Genomic DNA, 25,120 nt, shown 5'->3' on the forward strand with positions numbered 1-25,120 from the left:
ATGCAGATGCAACCCCTACAATTACGAAAAGGTCCACAGCAAAAAAAGCATGCCTTGAAAACAAATTCTAATATAGTCCACAGCAAAAAAGTGCTGTGGAAAATGAAAAACTCCATGGCAACCTCCACGGTAGTGCTAGTTGCCATGGGCAATTGCAGGAGATGCAGATGTATATGCATGTAATGCATGTTAGTGTATGTTAGAATGCTGTAGGTGAGAGTTTTAAATTGCAATAAGCTGTGTCTAGAAAATTCCTGTGACAACGTCTTCATGATTCTCAGCTTTAATGACTGCATCACAAAAAATTGCTGTTTTGTAATAAAATTGTATAAAGTTTTTATTTCTATATCAAATACACTTTTGTTGTTGTAATTAATTAGGATTACAACTACAAAAGCAAGTAATAAATGTAGTATGTGCTGTCTTGTTTATGGTAAATGCATGCAAAAGAAAGTTTAAAGTTTTTTGTTTAACGACACCACTAGAGCACATTGATTTATTAATCATTGTTTATTGGATGTTAAACATTTGGTAATTCTTACATTGTCTTAGAGAGGAAACCCACTACATGTTTCCATATTAGTAGCAAGGGGTCTTTTTATATGCACCAACCCACAGACAGAATAGCACATACCATGGCCTTTGATACAAAAGAAGTGTTGTTGCTATTCAGTAGGAGTAACCTATATCTTGCGGTGGGTTTCCTCTCATGCAGTGTAAACCATGTGTCAAAATAACGATGAGATAGTTGGGACAAAAAATAGTAATTTTAAATGTTGTCTAAAATATTTGGTGACAGCCACAATATAGATAAACCAGAAAGGGAACAGTAGCCTGTACATCATCAAAACCTACATGTATACTATACTTAAAATCTATATTCATGATAATCATGTGTCCTTTATATATTATTCCATGAACAACTAAATTACTGTGACATTATTAAAAGTAAAGTTTGTTTTATTTAACGACGCCACTAGAGCACATTGATTTTTTATCTTATCATCGGCTATTGGACGTCAAACATATGGTCATTCTGACACTGTTTTTAGAGGAAACCCGCTGTCACCACATAGGCTATTCTTTTTACGACAGGCAGCAAGGGATCTTTTATTTGCGCTTCCCACAGGCAGGATAGCACAAACCATGGCCTTTGTTGAACCAGTTATGGATCACTGGTCGGTGCAAGTGGTTTACACCTACCCATTGAGCCTTGCGGAGCACTCACTCAGGGTTTGGAGTCGGTATCTGGATTAAAAATCCCATGCCTCGACTGGGATTCGAACCCAGTACCTACCAGCCTGTAGACCAATGGCCTGCCACGACGCCACCGAGGCCGGTGTGACATTATTAATACATGTAGACACTCTTTGTGTGTACATATTTTCATATATTTACCATGAACAATGACAAATTGATGTAACATTATTAATAGACACGCTTTGTGTATACATATTGTTATATATTTACCATGAACAATGAAATTCATGTGATATTACTAATAGACACACTTCTTGTGTGGTGCGGTACATAGCCCAGTGGTAAAGCGTTAGCTTGATGCGCGGTCAGTCTGGGATTGATCCCCGTCGGTGGGCCCATTGGGCTATTTCTTGCTTCAGCCAGTGCACCACGACTGGTATAACAAAGGCCATGGTATGTGTTATCCTGTCTGTAGGATGGCGCATATAAAAGATCCCTTGCTGCTAATTGAAAAGAGTAGCTCATGAAGGGCGACAGCAGGTTTTCTCTCTCAATATCTGTGTGGTCCTTAACCATATGTCCGATGCCATATAACCATAAATAAAATGTGTTGAGTGTGTCATTAAATAAAACATTTCCTTCCTTCATTCTTGTGTATTAAATGTTTATATATTTACCAGGAACAATTAAATTCATGTGACATTATTATTAAGAGACATGCTTCACTGATTGCCGTGTTACAGTTCTGTTGGCATTTTGCACTGTTTACAGAAAAACAACAACTGTTTATATAGTGGTACAAACATCTGGTACTGAATGGGAACATAATCATAAGAGGTGATTAGAAGTAATAAACTTTATCATGTTCATCAAGGGCAAACTGTCAGTCACATCTGTGTATACAGAGAGTTGTCTGTTCATCACTCACAGGTCTTATTAAACCTGGTCTTAATGGAGGGGTGGTCCTTACATCAGATTATCAATAATATATTTAATAATGATGATGATTTCCTTGAAAGTATTTTAATTTGAAAACATTTTTAGGTCTTTGAAAGTCTTTGAATTGTAATAAAAGTCTTTAAGAGTCTTTAAATTCTCACCAAAGCAATGATGATATCTGTTACAGCTGCACGCACATGATATTTTTCAGTTACAAGGTTTAATCTGTCATGATGCATATAAAAAAGCTAAATTTTTATCACATTCTGTTAAATGTCTTTGACTGCTGTGTCAAAATCTTTGAAAGTCTTTGAAAATGGCAGTAAAAGTCTTTGAAAGTCTTTGAATTTGTTTGATCTTTAACCCTGTGATTGTTTGGTACATTTTAATGTGTATTTTATTCTCCCAGGCTGTGTATTGGCAATGATGGTGTATTGGCTTTTAATTATGTGTGAGTGTGTACTCATCATTTCCTTAATCAGTATACAATAGAGATTAACATCAGTGTCGACTGATGACACTTTCTCACAGATTATGTTGTTTACCTTGCTGCAAAAATAGTAGAGATATGCAACTTCTTGGTCATGTGACTTACAACAGATGTCCTTCCAGCCAGTGCACTACGATTGGTATGTGCTGTACTGTATGTGGGATGGTGCATATAATAGATCCCTTGCTACTAATGGAAAAGTTAGGTCAAAATTACCAAATGTTTGACACCTTAATAGCCAATGATTAATAAATCGATTTAATTTATTTTATGAAAACATGTACCTGTGTATATATAACTGCTTTTATTCATCTGCTACTATTGTGGAAGATGCATGCACAACAAAGAGACTGAACACCATTTATTATAAATATAATGACATCTGTAATAAGTAAAAGTAAAATCCATGTGGCAACTGAAGTTTACCCCAAATACCAGCTTACCCGTAGTTTGACACACTGGGACCAAACAAAGATTTATTGTAATTTCAAGTGTCACAATTAATTACCATCATGTTCAATAATTAATACCCATTATTCTGGGACATCATTAAACATAACATTGGCCTTCTGTATGTCATTTCTCTTTGATGTCGTTTTTGGTATATCTTTGCTGAGTCTTTTATCAGACCAGCAATCACACAGTGACATAATAACCCCAGGTGGCTGTCAGACACATTAATAAACTAGGACAAGGATCAAAAGAACAATGCTCAGATGACTGGAGATTGTTATCATCCAGCTGAAAGACTCCTCAGGTGGTGTCTGAGTGACCAGGGCCCAATTTCACAAAACATCATAAGCCTAGTTTAGCAGTAAACATAAAGCTCAGGGCTCACCCTGGATCAAAAATACCTGTAGCCAAAATATTAGCCAAATGGAATTTTTATTAGCCATATCGAAAATGCTTTAGCCAAATTTGTTTTACGCAGTACTGTATAGAGTATTTATATATGAATATAAAAATGTATCTTTTTCAGCTAATTGTGAACAGACTGGAATAAATAGGAATAACAAAACCTCAATGGGGGTAGGAGCAGTTAATATATTACTACAATTTTTCAGCGGGAGTGGGGTTAAAAAGTTAATGAAATTAAAATGTACGGTCTTTTTAAAATCCAGCTAACTTATTAAATGTCACCTCACAGTCTTACAAATTTATAGCTAAAATTATCTAACAAATATGATTATTGTAAAAACTGCATGTTCATTTCCTGCGATAGCGATCTGCATGCCTGCTCTCGACCATGGGTACGAAATTAACAAAGCCAAAGGAATAAACAAAAACTGCAGTTAGGTATTCATTGATGCGAACAACTATTGTTTTTCTACAAATTTACATCAAGATTTACTTTTGCGTACTCTTATTGTTTAATGTCCGCAACGATATCTCTTGACACGCGAGTGTCGGCTGACTCTGAAGCGTGACGTATATTTGCACCGAGGGCTGTCCTCAATTCAGCCAGCGAACGTTCTTCCTAACGTTCGCAAACTATTTGATTGGTGTTCGTCATGTCCAATGTGAAGCCCACAAACCAGTCTAGCGAACGTTTTGTTTTCACTCATCTGGCTGAACTCTGCCCTTGAGATAGCCTAAATGTCTTCGGCCCTGAACTGGCATGTGTATTAAAATTGACACGCTTTGTCTTTATTACTTTGGTTCAAAGATTTTACAAAGTAAAAATATCAAGTTACAGATCTTCCAGACATTGCTGTCATACATGTTGAATGCATGCCGTTAAAATTAATAACCATGATTATTAAAATAAGCAAACATTATAAGGCCTACGCTGAATTCTGCATGACACCATTTTTTTGTTATCGGTCGCGAGATCGCCATTACCCTAATTGAATATTTGGTATTATTATTATGTTTGAGGTGTTGGATAGATTATGTAACCGTTGTTCACATTAGAAGAAAGAAAATAGCTTTGCCAAAATTTTATCCACTTGCAAATTTTATTAGCCATTTTTTATAAAAATTAGCCAATGGCTAATTTGGATACCGACAGCAGACCTGTCAACCTTTAGTCAAGAGAAAGCAGGAGGTGTGTGTTGAAAAAGCAGGAGATTTGTTTCATTCACACAATTTAACCCAAAATCGCAAGATTTAAAAAAACATTATTACAATAAGTTATATGAATACTATATAATGTCATATATACTTCTTAACCTTAGATCTTGGCATTTAAAAAAAAAAAAATAATAATTAATTTTTTTTTTTTTTTTTTTTTTTTTTAAAGTTTAAATATTATTATGATTTAATACATATTTAAAAAAAAAAAAATATTTTATCCAAAAATGTTAAGAACATGAACAAGAGATAAAAAATTTAATTAGTACATTTACGGTATTACACTTACAGCCTTACAGGTTGCGTTACATTATCATTTGTGGTTAGTGTACCTAAGTACCAAAGATAAATTTATATAAATCTTATAAATTAATATTCAGTTTTTACTATAATGAGGAACGGTGGCGTGGTACTTATTTAAAATCATTATAATGATGCAATAAACATTGTATTTTCATTAATCATAAGTAAAACCTCATTACGGACATCGTGTGAAATATACCGGAATTATACCCATTTCCGTGAGTAGCTTTATGTCAATGTCAAACACAACATTTTTTAATTGTACAAAAATAATTTCTTGAAGAGTACCCTTATAACCAACATTTTACTGCACAAACATACAAAATTAACTGACACAAGTATGTTTATACAGCTAATTGGTCTTTTCGTTGTCTTGCTGTGACATGTGATTTTAACATGCATCGTGTGTATCGCTGTCAACTCGGAGTCTGGCAGTTACGATTCGTCATAGTTGCATTATGTAATCCAGTGGGAAGACATTTTACAATTCAGAGGTGTTATTAGAACTAAATTGGATATTTTTTTGTTTTGTTTTATGCAACACTGAATGTCAATACACAGCCTGTTGAATTAGCGGCAACACGCTTCGTAGCCATTACGATGACAACAAACATTATAATAACACGTCATTTTATAAACTCCATGTGCTTTTTTAACAATATAAATAGGCTATCCCACAATTCTCACTTCGGCAAAGGTTAAACAGTCAGGACAATTCGGCCTGTTTCATTCTCAGAAAACGAAAGTAGTCGACATTTTCCGAATGAGAAAAAAAAGGTAGAGTTACTTCCCTTATGTTATTTTGACAAAAGAGGATCGATTTTTTTTTTATGCTTACAAAAATGTCATTTAACAGGAGAAACTGTCTCCCGCACAGGTTAAAGGAGATTTGATCAAATACCGGGAGACTCCCGCGGAATCCGGGAGGGTTGACAGGTCTGACCAACAGCGCGAGCCCTGAATCAATGACCAGTGGTGTAGCGTGGGCGGGGCCACAATTGCCCTAGGCACAAAATTCTGGACCGGTGGAAGGGACTCGGGGAGTGCTAACAGTCGGTCCACTGGTTAGGGGACACAATACTTGCCTTGCCCCGGGTGCTGGCAACCCACACTATGCCACTGTCTATGGCTAAACCACAATTCTTATTACAGGGCTTCTAGAATTTTTTTATAAAATCCGCTAGTCATGGGATCAGGGATTTAAAAAATTTACTAGCCATGATTAAAAATTCACTAGCCCTACTTTACTTTAAAATTAATACAATTGTAATGAATAATAGTAATAATAAAATATCTCACCTAAAGAGGGAGATAGAGCTTAAAAACACTAACATTGGGGGGTTGGGGTGGGGGCAGGATATTCATATTTACAAAATAGACTTAACTGCAACATTTGACCATTTTATTTTCACTAGCCGTCGGGCATGTCAATAATAGATATTTACTAGCCCAACGTTAAATATCACTAGCCATGGGAGTGGGGCTACCATAATCTAGAAGCCCTGTATTACTACTAACTGTACAACTAATGTAGTTTGAAGTTCATACATTTCACTTTGTATGTCTTTAAAATGTTCCATGTTCCATAATGATATAATTTTTGGTGTGAAATAGATGCCAAACACATGTAAACGTATGACTGGTTTAACTGCTAGTTGCAGACATAAACATAGGAGGTTTTGTGAAATGGGTCCCAGGGTTTTTTGTTTTGACAGCAGTGAAATGGATGATGGTATACAGAAAATAAGCAACGGGAAGTGTTGAAGTCAGGGAAGTGTTGAAGTCAGATGGTAATTGGTGGTAATATTAACAAAACAAAAATAAACGTGGGAAAAATAGCACCATGATAACTATTCAATTTCAATTTTTGTATTATCATAAGCTTTACAGCTTACAGATATGCAATATTATACAGGTGATGCACCAGTTTCGGATCACCTATAGTTACCGATGATCAGTATATCAGTGAATTCAGTTTTAAGTCATTTATACTAGTATAAAACGCAATACCTTTTTAAAGGGACATTCCTGAGTTTGGTCCATTGTACGGTGTTTTTGACTAATAAAATATTTCTACGATTAAACTTACATATTAAATATATTTTCTTGTTTAGAATATCGGTGTCTGTATATTCAATATGTTTCTGTTTGTCTTATTATTTCTAAGAAGCTCAAACTAGATTTTGTATTCAAATAATTCCATACGTACAAAAAAACAATATTTCAGGAAATAAAAGGAAATTTAACCTAGTACAAATATTAGAACAATCAGAAACACGTTTAATATACAGCCACTAATATTTTATGCAGAAAATATATTTGATAATTTGATATATAATTACAATAGTTAAAATGTCTCTGTTAGTCGATAACATCTTAAAAATTGCAGCAAATTCGGGAATGTCCCATTAACAGTTTCCGATCATTCTGACCACAGCTCTTCTTTTTTGGACTGCTGACCACATTTGTAATCCCGATGCCACACTTCACAAGGATCTTTTTGTGCTCAGGTCCAGTCGACTACCGTACACACATCGTGCTACATATTGTGTACAAAGATTAATTCCATAAATACAACTGTAATGGAGGCAGCCATCTTTAACACAGAAGTGAAAATATACCCAGCAGCTGTGTATATAACCTTGCTGGCCATGTATATAGCTTTGGCTAATGAGGGCTGGGGGAAAAGCCTAGTGTAGGGCAACCACACCCCATCTAAACTTTATTGTACACAGCATGAGTTACATCTAGTACAAGATATTAGTCACAATATGGTGAAGGATCATTGGAGAATATAATATACATACATGTATCTGTATAACTGATCAATAATTTTTTTACAATTAAATGCTTTAAACAAATATTTTCCCAAATTACGTAATGCTTTCTTGTTTTTACAATTAAACAATTCTGTAAGTTTTAAATGAAATGAGTGAGTGAGTGAGTGAGTGAGTGAGTGAATGTTTAACAACACCCCAGCATGAAAAATACTTTGGCTATTGGGTGTCAAACTAAAAAGATTTTAACATGCATGGTCTTACCCAACAATCCTTCGTCAAACACTTTTTTTCTCAGTTCTGTAAATGGAGTACTGCATACCAGTAGTTTAAAATGAAATCCATCTACAATATCACCTCAGTTATATAACACACACATTCTTTCTGATCTGAAACTTCATGCACATTGTACCTGTAGTGAAAGTATTATTATATCATCACCCGCTTTCAATTGCCAGATTATGTGCAGATATTCTTATTTACATTGTAGTTGTTTATCTGTTATTGATAACTGTAGTAGCCCAGTTGTAGAGCACTCGCCGTATGTGCAGTTGGTCCAGCCAGTGCACTACGACTGGTATATCAAAGGCTGTGGTATATGCTATCCTGTGTGTGGAATGGTGCATAAAAAAGATCACTTGCTACTTATGGAAAAATGTAGCGGGTTTCCTCTCTGACTGTCAAAATTACCATATATTTGACATCCAACAGCCGATGATGAATAAATCAATGTGCTCCAGTGGTGTTGCGAGATGTAGATAACTGTAATAGATTTGACCAAGTAATACTTCATATGAATATTTAAATTACCACATTTCGCATTTATAATTATACATGTACTTCTATATTTAACTGAAGTGAAGGACTTCACCTTGCTCAGTCAACTATTCTTTGCTTAATTATGCATGTCCTGTTTCATATATAGAGAATAATACAACGAGTTGTTTTAAAATGTATCTAACATATCTAAAGCGATAATACAACGAGTTGTTTTAAAATGTATCTAACATAACTAAAGCGATAATATAACGAGTTGTTTTAAAATGTATCTAACATATCTAAAGCGATAATACAACGAGTTGTTTTAAAATGTATCTAACATATCTAAAGCGATAATACAACGAGTTGTTTTAAAATGTATCTAACATATCTAAAGCGATAATATAACGAGTTGTTTTAAAATGTATCTAACATAACTAAAGCGATAATATAACGAGTTGTTTTAAAATGTAAAATGTATCTAACATATCTAAAGCGATAATACAACGAGTTGTTTTAAAATGTATCTAACATAACTAAAGCGATAATATAACGAGTTGTTTTAAAATGTATCTAACATATCTAAAGCGATAATACAACGAGTTGTTTTAAAATGTATCTAACATATCTAAAGCGAGTTTGATATGTTTTTAAACAATGAGTTGTGACGGACACAAATGTATTATTCTGTTTCTTACATATTCTCAAAAACTAGGTTTTAAGCAAATGTTAAAATCTTTTTCAACTAAAAGTTATTTACAGCCATTGCACTTGTAGCTAACTTACGCATCATAGACCCATGATTGTCATATTAACTGTATGTCACAATGAAATCGATTTCCATCGTGTAGTGGTGACATTGGTGACCTGTCATCACCTAGAAACAGCCAGTCATATGTCTTAAAATTGTTAACACACGTACATGTGTAAACAAGCATGTGTTATAAAAAAAATGATGCATGGTGTGCTCACCAATGGGTTTATAAGAAATCCAAGTCAAATCTAATGAAAGTCGACCAATTATTTTTTGTTTTACAATTAGATTTTAACTTAAGATGCAGTATATTTAAAATACAATGTTTTGTACAGATTAATTTCAGCCATTATTGAAACATACGATAAGTAAACCAGCAGAAATAACCTAATTCACAAGATATATATCATCATTCTTGTAGTTGACCATTTAACTTTTTTTATTTTTTTAAACAGAAATCTAAGTGAATTTTCTCAATAAGGACTGTTTTTTGAATGCCCTGTATCTCACTAACATAAAACAGTAATATAGGAAGGAAGGAAGGAAATGTTTTATTTTAACAAATTTTAATTACAGTTATATGGCATTGGACATATTGTTAAGGACCACATAGATATGGAGAGAGGAAATCTGCTGTCGCCACTTCATGAGCTGCTCCTTTCGATTGACAGCAAGGGGTCTTTTATATGCACCATCCCACAGACAGGATAACACATACCACGGCCTTTGATATACCAGTCATGGTGCACTGGCTAGAACAAAAAATAGCCCAATGGGCCCACCAATGAGGATTGATCCCAGACCGACTGTGAATCAAGCGAATGCTTTACCACTGGGCTACATCCCGCCCCCAGTAATACTGATTACATGTTCAGGTGGTTTTCATTGACCTTGGTTTAATCTGGTTATTTCTATTCAGTGTGCTAGTGGGTGGACACTTGATCTGACCATGTGGGTGAATAATTGATGCCAGCCTTGGAAGTTGAACATCACTCAGTTCACTCAAGGAGCTTATTTACTCCACCTTTTATGGAAAAAGAGGAATATTACTATTAGTTTAACAGTATCTCCATATCTTTAGAACAATCTGGTGTCTAACAGTAACATGATTATTTGATGGTTGGTCTGAAGTACCAAGAGTGGAAACCTGCTGCTGAGAATCAAAAATGAATCTTTTCTATTCACATGTACCAATAGATCAGGGCTTGAATTTAATGGAAGGAAGGAAATGTTTTATTTAACGACGCACTCGACACCTTTTATTTATGGTTATATTGCGTCGTACATATGGTTAAGGACCACACAGATATTGAGAGAGGAAACCTGCTGCCGCCACACAATGGGCTACTCTTTTCAATTAGCAGCAAGGGATCTTTTATATGCACCATCCCATAGACAGGATAGCACATACCACGTCCTTTCATGTACCAGTTATGGTGCACTGCCTGGAGCGTGAATTTAATGGCAACCATAGAGCAAATTGCTGCAATGCACTAGTCATACATTCCAAAGCCCTGAAAATTAAACATAAAGAGTTTCATGCCCAAATTGGTGTGCCTTATTTTGAAGGTTAGTGATTGGTCATCATACTCAAAAATGACTCCTGAAATTTGTTTTGATACAAAAATATGGAACTTTTCATACTTGTGGGTTATGCATATTTTCAATTTTTAGATACTGCTTTAAATTAATTTTTATTATTATTATTATTTTTTTTTTTAGTGTTCTAGACTAGACTTTGTCAGTATGGTTAGTAGTAAATGTTCTGTTGTGGACATCTTCTGTTGGTTATTCCAGTTAGTAAAGTAGTATGTATTATAATTTCTTGCCCACTGGACTGAATTAGCCAGCTTTTGCATGGTGCTAGATTAATAGACTCCATCATATGTGGTCATGTGGGATAGAAAAAGTACACACTGTTGTGAGGTATAGATAAGGCAATTTCAATCCTTGGGACAAAATGTTTTTGTAAGGGCCTCTGTAAACCTCAGCCCTCACGAAAAAACATTTTGTCCCTTGGGTTGGAATTGCCTTATCTATACCTCACAATGGTAATAGATTCTATTAATGAACATTTAGATTTGGACAGTTTAAAATAAAATAATAATAATAATAATGATAGCCTTCCACAGCAGTTTGTACTGATAATATAACAATACTCCCATTACCCCAGATGAAACATTTATCATTCAACATTCATTGGATTTGGTGAGCACAGGCTTGGAACTATTGATTTATTCTTCTTATCCAGGATATTCAAATGTTGTTTGCCAAAACACCAAATGCAAATTAAAGTTGAATTTGGTGAATATATTTCATCTATCCATTTATTCATCCATCCATCCATCCATCCATCCATCCATCCATCCATTCATTTATCTATTCATCCATCCATCCATCTATCTATCTATCTATCTATCTATCTACCTATCTATCTACCCTTTCATTCATCCATCCATCCTTCCATCCGTCCATCCATTCATTTATCTATTCATTCATCCATGCATTCATCCATCTATATATCTATCTACCCATTCATCCATCCATCCATCCATCCATCCATTCATTTATCTACTCATTCATCCATTAATTTATCCATCTATCTATCTAAATATCTATCTACCCTTTCATTCATCCTTCCATCCATCCATTTATTCATCCATCCATCCATCCATCCATCCATTCATTTATCTATTCATCCATCCATCTATTTATCTATCTACCTATCTATCTACCCATTCATTCATCCATCCATCCATCCATCCATCCATCCATTCATTTATCTACTCATTCATCCATTAATTTATCCATCTATCTATCTAAATATCTATCTACCCTTTCATTCATCCTTCCATCCATCCATCCATTCATTCAGGATTAGATATGACATTTTTTCCAAGGCAGCAAGTACATGCTGCCAGGATTACATGTAGACAGTGAATTTACTTAACAGACAAAAACATGGAAATGTTTTTCATCTGAAATTGACTGAGGTTCTTTTTGCTTTATATCGACTCAATTAAAATTCGTGGCAACAACCTTTTGCTGCCAATGTTTGGAGCAGACAGCAAAAAGAGATTTCAGGCTTTTTGCTGCTTGTAATATCAAAACCTGTCCATTTATCCATTTATTTTCCATTTATCCTTCCATCCATTCATCCAGCAATCCATTCATTCAGCAATCCTTCCTTCCATCCATCCATTTATCCATTCAACCATTCTTTCATTCATTAGGGACCATCCATTTATCCATTCATCCATCCATACATTTATCCATTCATTCATCTGTTGTTCCATAATTCCATCAATTCATCCAATTATCTATTCATCCATCCATGCTGTCATCCATCCATTCATCCATCAATCTATCCAATGATCCATCCTTCCATTCTTCCATCAATTCATTTAATCATCCATCCTTCCATCTATCAATCCATCCATCTATCAGTTTGTGAAAAGGTAAGTTCATTTACATCCAGAGATACATTTTTCTATCCATCTGTAACTATGCACCTGGACGTGTTTATCCATACTTTTATCCATGTTTCACAGGGCAGGATGTAGAGCATAATCAGAAAGAAAAACAGTATAATCTTCCTATGGAAAAATAAATTGCTTGTTTATATTTAGTTTTTCCCCCACTCATTCCATTATTTTACTGCATTCTATTGAGAAGAAAACTGGCTGTAAATTTTTCAAGTTATCTTAGTGTTACAATATTGTAAAAACATCATTGGCTATGGTGTCAGCCTATGACGTCACTACAACACATGCCATAGCCTAAGATGGTTTTATGATGTCATATAGTGCTAAGATAGCTTCAACAATATGGGGTAAGGTTTGTAGTCCTACACAATGACACAACATACCGGCCTCGGTGGGTAAGCCATTGGACATACGTCTGGTGGGTACAAGGTTTGCAGCCCAATACTGGTTCCCACCCAGAGCGAGTTTTAATGGGTAGGTGTAAGGCCACTACACCCTCTTCTCTCTCACTAACCACTAACAACTAACCACTAAAGGCCCTGCTATACGATACGAGTGACTCGTATGAGACCTTACGACAGCCGCCTTTTATCAATACATGACATTGTTTACCATGGTTACAGCAAGGATATTTTTCAATGACGTCACGTTTCATATGATTGACAAGTACTGTGTGGCAACACGTCCGATTCAATCGGTCCGATTGACTCGTGCGATTGACTCGTACGAGTGACTCGGTCCGATTCTATCGTATCGTGTAGCAGGCCCTTAACTCCCTATTCTGGACAGACAGCCCAGATAGCTGAGGTGTGTGCTCAGGACAGGGTGCTTGAACCTTAACTGGATATAAGCACGAAAATAAGTTGAAATGAACTGAAAAATGACACAACTTGTACTTTTTTTCACAATTTTGGCCGTTCCTTGTTACCTCAGTAATTATGGAATGAAGTGGTACTTGAAGTATATAATTTATAATAAATTTATCCCTCAACCCCCAAATCTAAAACCCCCAAATCTAATTAATATGTTCATGATCCTTTAGTTTGTTGTATTTTGTTTGACCACACACTTTAATGACAATTAACCGTTTTCATGTGAACCCCTACCTCACAAGTTTTGCCATATCCTGCTTCATCATATATCAACGCATCCACTGAAACAGGTCCCCCACCAAAACAGGGCACTGAATTATACTTCAAATTATTTTAATTATGTTGCTATTTAGAATAGTGAAAATAAACTTTGCGCTGAACTTATAAAAAATATCATCATGCCTTTATTTTAGATGTGTGTAAGTCTTAAATGTGGACAAAATAAAACCAGGGTTTTATCACCTGTTTCTAAACTTCGATTATCGACTCTATTCTGCACCATTCCCCAAAGGCTATGTCATTTTTTATTCCCAATTTTGGACTATGTATTCGTAATTTTGGAGTAAAAAAATTCCTAAACTGAGTAAATATTTCCCATTTTTTAAATATTATAAAAAGACATATTTTGAAAACCATACATAACACTTGACAAATTAACACACCTTCCTTCCCCTGTAACATTTCGTAATGCAATATAGATATAATTTGAATAAATACAAGTTTATGTATAGTATTATTATTTTAAATTCTAACTTTGATATACCAGTTGTGGTGCACTGGCTGGACCAACTGCACATAAGGCGAGCACTATACAACTGGGCTACTACAGTTATCAATAACAGATAAACAACTACAATGTAAATAAGGATATCTGCACATAATCTGGCAATTGAAACCAAGTGATGATATAATAATACTTTCACTACAGGTACAATATATGTGTAGTTTAAGATCAGAAAGAATGTGTGTTATATAACTGAGGTGATATTGTAGATGAATTTCATTTTAAGTTACTGATATGCACTACTTCATTTTCAGGTTGTTGTTTTTTTTACATCAAACTGAAAATTCCATTTGTTTGTTGTTAAACAATGCTAAAATTCCTAAAGTCAAAGCTACATGTATGTATGTGAAGCCAAATTTGAGAAATAAAACCCTGAAAACACCTGTGTTTATCATAAATTATTGTCTCCACATGGCTTAGTTTAAGGATAAATACCTTTCATAAAATGTTCCCTGTGATTAACCTATTAATATCAACAGCTGGTCTGTTCTACTTAATATTATATCTGACAGTTAACCAATTTGTTTTGCTAATATATTAATAGAATAACAATAGGTTATGTGCAACTGGCAGAATTTTATTACATTATAATTTCTTGATTGAAATATATTTTTGATGTTAATTAACTAATTAAAAAAAAAAAATCATTTGTCTTTGAATTTACATAACATAAATAAATTAAAGAAATGTTGAAGCACCTTTTTCTGTCTTGCTTAGTAAAATGACTCACCTTAAAACTATAAAAAAAGAAGAAGAAAAAAAAAATGTTTCCAATTGTTTACTGTTAAAAACAGTTAAGAACAGTTAAAAACAGTTAAAAACACACTTTACTTACCGTTAAACTAATATCCTTTTAAGTATTTAATCTTCCTGTAAGCATTTAATCTTCCTTTAAGTATTTAATCTTCCTTTAAGTATTTAATGATCTCTTGCGTATGTAACAGGTGTCTGACAGTGTGCAGCTTTCTGGTGTCTGTATTTGATGCACACAGACAGCGAGGCGAAGTGTGTGTGGTTGTAAAAAGCTCCTGCAATCAGCCTGCTGCTGCCCACATTGATTTGTGAATGGTGGTCGTCCTCACAAACAGACGTCTGTCACTCACGGCTGGTCATGTGACCAATGCCATGACCACCAGATTGGAATCACAGTGTTGTAGCACTGGCATCGATGGCATATATATATATATATATAGACACACAGATATCAGTTAATGCTTGAGATATCAGACTTGAGACTGGTAGGTACTGGGTTCACGTCCCGGTACTGGCACCCTTTGAGAATGAATTTGAAAAGCTCATTAAGAATGTATAAGGACACTAAACTGACTTCCACTAACAAAGTTAAAAGTTAAAGTTTGTTTTGTTTAGAGCACATTGATTTATTAATCATTGGTTATTGGATGTGAACTACATGTATTTGGTATTTTGACATATAGTCTTAGAGTTCCGTTCCAACCACAACTGGTTCATCAAAGGTCGTGGTATGTGCTGTCCTGTCTGTGGGAAAGTGCATATAAAAGACCCCAGAATGACCATATGTTTTATGTCCAATAGCCGATGATAAGATAAAAATCAATGTGCTCTAGAGGCGTCGTTAAATAAAACAAACTTTACTTTTTTATAGTCTTAGAGAGGAAACCCACTACATTTTTCCATTAGTAGCAAGGAATATTTTATATGCATCCCACGGACATGATAGCACATACCACAGCCTTCGATATACCAGTCGTGGTGAATTGGCTAGAACGAGAAATAGCCCAATGGGCCCACTGACAGGGATTGATCTTAGACCAACTGCATATCCAGCGAGAGCTTTACCACTGGTTTATGTCCCACCCTATACGTACAACCACTAACAACTAACCATTAACCAACTGTCTTGAACAAAGAGGCCAGATGGCTGATGTGTATGCCCAGGATAGTGTGCATGAACCATAACTGGATAAGAACTATGTAAATTAAGTTAAAATGAGATGAAATTTTGTTTTGTTCACAGACATTCTTAGAGCATATATTGATTTATTAATCATCGGTTATTGGATGTCAGACATATTAATAATTTTGACAGTCTTAGTGGAAAACATGCTTCATTTATCCATTGACAGCAAGGTGTTTTTTTATGTGCACTTTTTTACAGGCAAGACAGCACATACCATGGTCTTAGATACCCCAGTCATGGAGATCTGGTTGTTATGGGGTAAAAACAATCAGAGAATGTGTTCACTGAGAGGGATCAGTTCTATGACCCAAGCACCTCAGGCGAGCACTCTAGTCATTGAGCTAGATCCCGCCCTTCCATGAAACTTAAGATTGGTAGGTACAGGGCTCGCATCCCAGTAGATCTCCCATCCAGTGTGTTTTAACAGGTCAGTGAACAGTAATGTACAAGGAAATGTTTTATTTAATGACGCACTCAACATATTTTATAAACTGTTATATGGCGTCGGACAAATAGTTAAAGGAAGGGACTATCAAGGCATTTGACCTGGTATGCATATTCAACAATATATAATGCACATTATTGCTTAATATCAACAAGTATAATTGTATAGTTTATTAATAAAACGGTTAAATGTGACGGCTATTATATATAACAGGCACAGCCATTTTGTATCATCCCAGTGAATACGCCCTCTGGTGAGCTTGTGGTTAAGTAATACCTAATGGGTCACGTCAGGAATTAGTCTTCGAAACTGAAGAAACAAAACATACCTGATTTTTGTGGATGCATCGCAATATTCTGTAATAATAGTCATCCCAGTAAGCCAGCGACAATTATATATTATTTTTAATACAAAATAAACCACCATTGTCAAAGTGTTGAAATAACTGTATTATGGTTTGTACATAAATTAACCCACGTACTGAAATAATAATCGGAGTGTTTTCTTAGTTAATTGGTCTTTTCTTTCTGTGGGCTGTACCTGTGGTTCCTGATTGGCAGGTGTATATTTAGACGGTCCCCAGACGCTGTGTCTAGACACACTAAAAAGACGTGCTTCTTTTATTACCATAAGCCCCCCTCCGTTTTGTTAGCATTTAAGAAATTAGGCCCTCATTCGTAAATAAGCCCACCCCCAACTTCGTCACCTTATAAATAACAAAACTGCAAGTGTGCTCAAAGTTCATTTAAAAGGTCATACCTCCTGCAGATAACTAAACACAAATGTAACACAATATTTTACCACCAGTGAGATTTAGTAGTGTAACAGTAACAGTGTGTAACATTGTTTTCAATTTCATGTCTGCAGTATTTCTTTGAAGTACCTAAACCCAAGTCTGAACTAAAACCAATGTCTATTTTTACCACCACACTGGGTCCGCAGTTAATGCTAATTAGGCAAATACCGTATTCTGATTGGCTAAGAACAATGGCCTAGATTGACAATTCTTTGTAGTGTAAGCTGGCTGCCTGTCAGAAACGTGTGTATACGCTATTGAGTTTGTTGTTTTAAGTCTTCTCAGCATTAAATTTTGAATGTAAATAAACAGCACTGGTAAGTAATTGTAACATAGAAGGTGTGTTTCTGATAATTAGATACTAGTAAAAAAAATATTTTTAATTAATAAACAATTATTATTTATTAATAACAAATGGAACACTAATTAATAGATGTGCTACTGGACGTTTTTCATTTTCTTCCTAGTTCATTTAATTATTATTTATTTTAATTATTAGTTTTTTGTGTGTTTTTTTCAACAAAACTGGCCCCTTGTCTGGGAATAAGCCCACCCCATGCTAAGCTTACAATGAGTTGTCTTGGCCCCCTGGGCTTATTTCCGGTCAAATACGGTAAGATCACAGGGTATTGTGTGTTAACCCCTCTAATCTAATCGACGAGCCGTCCTGCTTTATTACTGTAAGTAATTCTGCAAAACCCTTGATTAAGTAGACTTTCCCATCTAAAATCACAAAACTGATCAATTATGTAGTCTCAAAGAAAAGAAAATTATCACTTTGGTATCATGAGTGGTCGTTTTTGGTCGAACGTAGCATACCAATAGGTCTAATAATATGCATTTTTTTCTTTGGATTTCATTCTATTGATGCAAATTGAAATATATTTAGTTAATTAGTTTATTATACTATCAAGTCATTTATGTTGTTTTACAAGTCAGTTTGATGAAAGCGAAGCACCTTGTCATAAATTAGAGTGTTTGTTTATACTATGCAAAGAGCAGATGGACGGAGCTGACGTCACTTCGCCCCAAGCTATACAACTGGATGTCACAAAAATTAAACAAAATGGCTGCCCCCAGTTAGCAGAAATAATCATGTTTTTTTATTAACTCTAAAATTATGCGTTTTTCATTTGTTAAAGTGTCAGTATGTGTTGGTGGTCCGAGTATGCATCTTTCCAACACATAAATCTCTTGTTTGAGTTTACTCTACCTTTAAGGACCACACAGATATTCAGAAAGGAAACCCGCTGTTGCCACTTCATGGGCTACTCTTCTCAATTAGCAGCAAGGGTTCTTTTATATGCACCATCCCACAGACAGGATAGCACAAACCACAGCCTTTCATATACCAGTTGTGGTATACTGGCTGGAAGAAGAAATAGCCCAATGGGCCCACCGACGGGGATCGATCCCACACCGACCGCTCATCAAGCAAGCGCTTTACTACTGGGCTACGTCTCAGCTCGTGTAATGTACAAGGTCACTGCACTAAATTTTCTCTCATAAACAATACTGATATAAAGAAATAAGGAAACACATGGTATTTGAGACCAAATCTAATTCACTACTAGAGTAGTTATGTCTATATAAAATACAGAGATGTATTGTGAAATTGCCTGCCAGTCTGTTAACTTCCTGATGCTTGTGGAAGACGGTTTTAGTTGCAGACGAACTTTGCTGTTACTACATGTATTTAAGTGGTCCCTTATTTCTTTACATTGGTATACTATTACTAAGAAATAACTGTCAACTGTTAGTGCCCAGGACAATATCCTTAAACCATAAATGGATACAAGCTTGAAAATAGAGTTTAAAAGCGATGAATGTTAAAGTGTGTTTTGTTTAAAGACACCAGTAGAGAATCTTGATTTATTACTCATCAGCTTTCGGAAATGTCAAACATGATTCTGTTTTAGCGGAAACTCGCTAAATTTTTCATGAGATCTAGCTTCATATAAAAAGAAAGAAAGAAAGAAATGTTTTATTTAATGATGCACTCAACACATTTTATTTACGGTTATATGGCGTCAGACATATGGTTAAGGACCACACAGATTTTGAGAGGAAACCCGCTGTCGCCACTACATGGGCTACTCTTCCGATTAGCAGCAAGGGATCTTTTATTTGCGCTTCCCACAGGCAGGATAGCACAAACGATGGCCTTTGTTGAACCAGTTATGGATCACTGGTCAGTGCAAGTGGTTTACACCTACCCATTGAGCCTTGCGGAGCACTCACTCAGGGTTTGGAGTCGGTATCTGGATTAAAAATCCCATGCCTCGACTGGGATCCGAACCCAGTACCTACCAGCCTGTAGACCGATGGCCTACCACGACGCCACCAAGGCTGGTAGCTTCATATAAAGACACATTTTCAACAAGAACAATATGCACTTATACACCTGTGTCAAGCCATTTAAAACTATTGAATTATCTTTGTGTGTGCTTTACAAAAATGTCATTATTTTAACAAATTAATTTTTAATGTTACTGGTTTTATTTTACTTTTCTGTATCACTAAAAATACCATCACATTGTTTGGCCTTTATTTTCAGCCCTGTTTATGTTCTTCATTTTAATTGTCAATGGTTTATTTTTTATTATAATCTAACAAAATGGTTGTAAAATACATGGAATATTAGGTTCACAATGCAAATTAAATTTGTCATAATAGATTGTGTATGGAGAACAAAAGCATAGTTGCCAAGATAGATTCAGGATTTTGTAAGTGGTTGGTGCAATGAATTCTAAATTGTCCAAGTTTGAATTTGCCAAAAGAGAGCAAGATCATGGGGGGGGGGGGGGGGGGGGTTAAGGGCATGCTCCAGGCAAAATTTTGAAGTGGGCTAAAGATGCATGCTGAGAGATGCATTTTCAAACAGTTTAGTGCTGTATAGTGTGGATGATGAATTTTAAAACAAATAAAAAAATAAGTTTTAATTAAAAAGGGCATTTCAAAAGGGTGGTGGGTGGGGTCATGCAATCCCAGTGATCTGGATCTGCCAGTGGGCGCAATATTGTTTTCATGAGTTTGGCTTCTAGATTTTCCAATATCATAATGGTGGTGATAAAAACCCAAATTGGCCAATTTTAATATAATGGCAAAGGAAAGAATATGAGAAGTAGGGCCTCCACGAGTCCATTGTATTGGACACCTTCACGGGATGATATTGAGAGTAAGGAGTAAAGTAAAATAGCATTATCTATCTTAATTCCAGCACTGAACATGGATGCCAAATCCTTGCATTGTATTGTACTTGACACATTCGACTTTTGTTTTCCGTCCATATCTCATAGACCTACAATGTATAATGTATCCGGCGGCAAGCATATGGCAAAATGACATAATAAAAAATATATATAATGAGAGTGCTTTTCCTTGCATGGGTACTCGAGTCCTGTGAATGGACTCGAGTCTTGCTAGACTCGGCCAGAGTACTCATGGAGACCCTAAAGAGAAGCTCTGCTTGTCATTATTGTAAACATCCGGGTTGAGACCAGACGGAATTTAGAGAATCTACAATCTGTCAATTCATTTTGGAGAACTAGATTGATGGTTAGCCTGACATTTAGCGTCACACACTTGGATAATATATACTCGGAACTATTGGCCTGGGGGACTAGGCTAATTTAAATTGTACTCATCTTCAGCAATTTCTTCTTGTCTGGCACAAAGGTGCGAGCATTAGTTTCTATCCCTCAAAGTGGTGTTGTGATTCTATCATCAGTGTTTATGGTTAGTAGGTGTTAGGTTCACATCAGTGTAGGGCTCAGCCTGTCCATTGACATTTTGATAATGTGCCTAAAACATTTAGTAGTTGGCCAATAAAAAGTTCTTTAAATGAGCCACTTTTGAATAATTTTCAAGGAAATATTCCAAATATGTCAAAATTAGAAGAAAAAAACCTAAATTCTTTCCAGTATAAGCCCTGGATCATCAGAGTACCAGATCTAACCCACAGGGAGTATTTGTGGCTCAGTGTGGAAGTATAATGCCAGTACACCAACCTTTTCACACTGGTAACTCGGTGTGCACTAGTGGTGGTGTTAAACAAACAAAACTGTTTAATTCTTAACTAATGTGACAAATATACCAAAATACCACCAATGTCCAGTTTAAAGGAACTATCCTGAGTTTGCTACCATGGTAACAGAGCCTTTTTGATGACCAAAATCACAAATTAAAGATATTTTCTTGTTTTGAATATTAATGTCTGAGTAAATAAGGTATTTGTTATCATTCTGCTTAAAGTAGCTCAGACCAGATTTTACCTTCCAATAATTTTGTATGTATAAATTTTTTTTAATGAAATAACAGGACAGTTTTAATGAAATAACAGACAGTTTTAATGAAATAACAGGACAGTTTTAATGAAATAATAACAGGACAGTTTTAATGAAATAACAGACAGTTTTAATGAAATAACAGGACAGTTTTAATGAAATAACAGTTTTAATGAAATAACAGGACAGTTTTAATGAAATAACAGGACAGTTTTAATGAAATAACAGTTTTAATGAAATAACAGGACAGTTTTAATGAAATAACAGACAGTTTTAATGAAATAACAGTTTTAATGAAATAACAGGACAGTTTTAATGAAATAACAGGACAGTTTTAATGAAATAACAGTTTTAATGAAATAACAGGACAGTTTTAATGAAATAACAGACAGTTTTAATGAAATAACAGGACAGTTTTAATGAAATAACAGACAGTTTTAATGAAATAACAGTTTTAATGAAATAACAGACAGTTTTAATGAAATAACAGACAGTTTTAATGAAATAACAGGACAGTTTTAATGAAATAACAGTTTTAATGAAATAACAGGACAGTTTTAATGAAATAACAGACAGTTTTAATGAAATAACAGGACAGTTTTAATGAAATAACAGACAGTTTTAATGAAATAACAGTTTTAATGAAATAACAGGACAGTTTTAATGAAATAACAGGACAGTTTTAATGAAATAACAGTTTTAATGAAATAACAGGACAGTTTTAATGAAATAACAGACAGTTTTAATGAAATAACAGGACAGTTTTAATGAAATAACAGGACAGTTTTCTTTAATATACTAGGGGCGGGATTTAGCCCAGTTGGTTGATTACTGGCCTGAGGTGCTTGCGACACAGGATTGAATTACCTCAGTGGATCCATTCACATGATTGGTTTTTTTCTCTTGTTCCAACCAGTGCACCACAACTGGTCAAAGGTTATGGTATGTGCTTTTCTGTCTGTGGGTAAGTGCATATAAAAGATCCCTTGCTGCTAATGGAAAAATGTGGCAGGTTTCCTCTGACGATTACGAATCAGAATTGCCAAATGTTTGATATCCAATAGCCGATGATTAATTAATCAATGTGCTCTAGTGGTGTCATTACACAAAACAAACTTCTTTAAAGACATATTGTCACAGACCACTGACCTATTTAATGGTCTAACAAAGTATTACCTGAACAAAAATAATTTGATTTGTCCCTAAATGTACTTTATTCAACCATGTTCATAACCACCATACTCCATTTATTAATGATATTTTGTAAAAAATAATTGAATTATGGCAATGGTCCATAATTCAAAAACTAAAATTGCTGAGAGGGTTGACATGGATTTCACACCATCATGGTTCAGTTAATGTGATCCGACAGCTAGATTTGGGTTCCAACAATTAATGTAATTTTTATTTATTATCCATTTATAGAGAAATAAGGTCCTTAAATCCGTGACAGTATGCCTTTAATATACTGTAAACATTGGACCTTGTATATTAAGTGGCAAGTTATCACTGTTCCCTTGTGTGACTGTTTAATCCAGGGTTCACAGTACCAGCAGAAACCAGCTTTGTCACATCAATTAATTGCTTAACATGTCTGAATGAAATTATTTCTTCAGAATGCAGGACACATACACATAACACAAAAACATTATTAGTTTAGTAGTAAATTAATTATTTTTAGACATTAATGTGTGCCCAATATTAAAACAATTCAATTATGGTTACCATGCTTTCAATTTTCTTCTCATTTTTCTCTCTTTTTTTCCTCTTCAAAAGATATGTAAGATGTGACATTGTCTTTCATATTGACTGTGATATGAAATAAGAAAGAAAATTTAAACATCAAATTTTTGGCAGTTAACAAGGTATAATTATGTTAGTGAAAAGTTTTGTTTTTTTAAATTGGTTGGTTTATCAATTGACTAAAGAGGCAGGAATTCATTGGTGATTGATAAACTTGAGAACCATGCATGCACACACAGACATTTGATTTGGGTTTTTTAAACCAGATGCTTAAATTTTTTTATTCATTAAAGTGCCAAGGAAAGGAAAATCACACACCTCAAGAACAAGGGGCGCTATATTCGTCATCTCTCAGATTGAATAGAGAGAAGTCTGCATGGATGCACACAGGCATGACGGCATGCACACTAGTGTTAATTTGAGACTAACAAGAAGGTCAGAGTGTTGAATGGCTCTGCAGATAGGGTTCTTAATGATATTACTTACCAATAATTTGCAGAATGATTAAAGATGCAGTCTTGCTTTACCATACTATAACATCATTTACTAATACAAAATTCAGTTTTAGTAGACTCCTGGAGCCTAATTCACAAAGGTCTCGTAGGCTGTGTTAGACAACAAAGCATCCTCTTTGCAAGTATTTTAGCACTGCACTGCGAGATCACAAATTTGCGAGAGTTTAGTGAATTAGGCCCCTAATTGTGTTATGGTGGTCATCAGTGATTGTCAACTGTCTTCATATGATACCTGCTTTATAACATAAAATAGTTGAACAATGCCCAACTAATGAATATTAAAATAGAAAATAATAAAAAATATATATATATATATTTACCCATATAGTCAGTAAAATTGATATTGCTATCACTTGGGAAATAAAATAATTCCCAAACTCGTTTCATAAATTCTGTACAGCACTGCTGCTCATGCAATAATCTATATATATGTCCCAGATTAATAAGTATAGTAAAGGAATATTGAATAATGGCATGAAACAGTAAAATAATTAATACGGATGATCTGTTGTAAGTAGAGATTATCCTGAGTTTGTAACATTGTAACATGTTTACGATGTTGATGACAATGACATTAAGTATATTTTCTTGTTTGAAATATCAGTGTCTGTAGCAACAGAGTGTTTGTTGTCATCCTAATGTCTGTTGGAGCCAAAACCAGATTTTACCTTCCAGTAATTTCGTACATTTTACACAAAGTAAAATGAAAAATAATTGCTACAAACAGCACATGACCACAAACACATTGGATACACAGACACTGGTATTCTAAAGAAGTAATTAAGAAGTATTTAATAAGTCATTTTAATTTTAGTTGTCAAACAACTGTTGGTTGGAAATATCTTACAATGGCTGAAAACTCAGGACAGTCCCATTAAATAATAAGGGTGATATGGGGTGGGAATTAGCTAAGTTGGTTGAGTGCTCGCTTGCATCACAGGATCGAATCACCTTGGAGAA

The 25,120-nt window shown here is 34.8% G+C and overlaps 2 protein-coding genes across 2 annotated transcripts in view; one reads left to right on the forward strand and one right to left on the reverse strand.

Moving 5' to 3' along the window:
* The window catches only part of LOC121381108 (probable G-protein coupled receptor B0563.6), a 29,544-nt gene extending 21,378 nt beyond the window's left edge, over nucleotides 1-8,166 (reverse strand). The window contains exon 1 of the mRNA XM_041510226.1: nucleotides 8,047-8,166. The gene's annotated coding sequence lies outside the window, so the exon portion shown is untranslated. The remainder of the gene's footprint in view (nucleotides 1-8,046) is intronic.
* Nucleotides 1-25,120, forward strand: part of LOC121381109 (ER membrane protein complex subunit 10-like) — an 84,746-nt gene that overhangs the window by 49,070 nt on the left and 10,556 nt on the right. The gene's annotated exons all lie outside the window — the stretch shown is intronic.

This window comes from Gigantopelta aegis, chromosome 9 (assembly GCF_016097555.1).
Source record: "Gigantopelta aegis isolate Gae_Host chromosome 9, Gae_host_genome, whole genome shotgun sequence".
In the NCBI taxonomy this organism is placed as follows: Eukaryota; Metazoa; Mollusca; class Gastropoda; order Neomphalida; family Peltospiridae; genus Gigantopelta; species Gigantopelta aegis.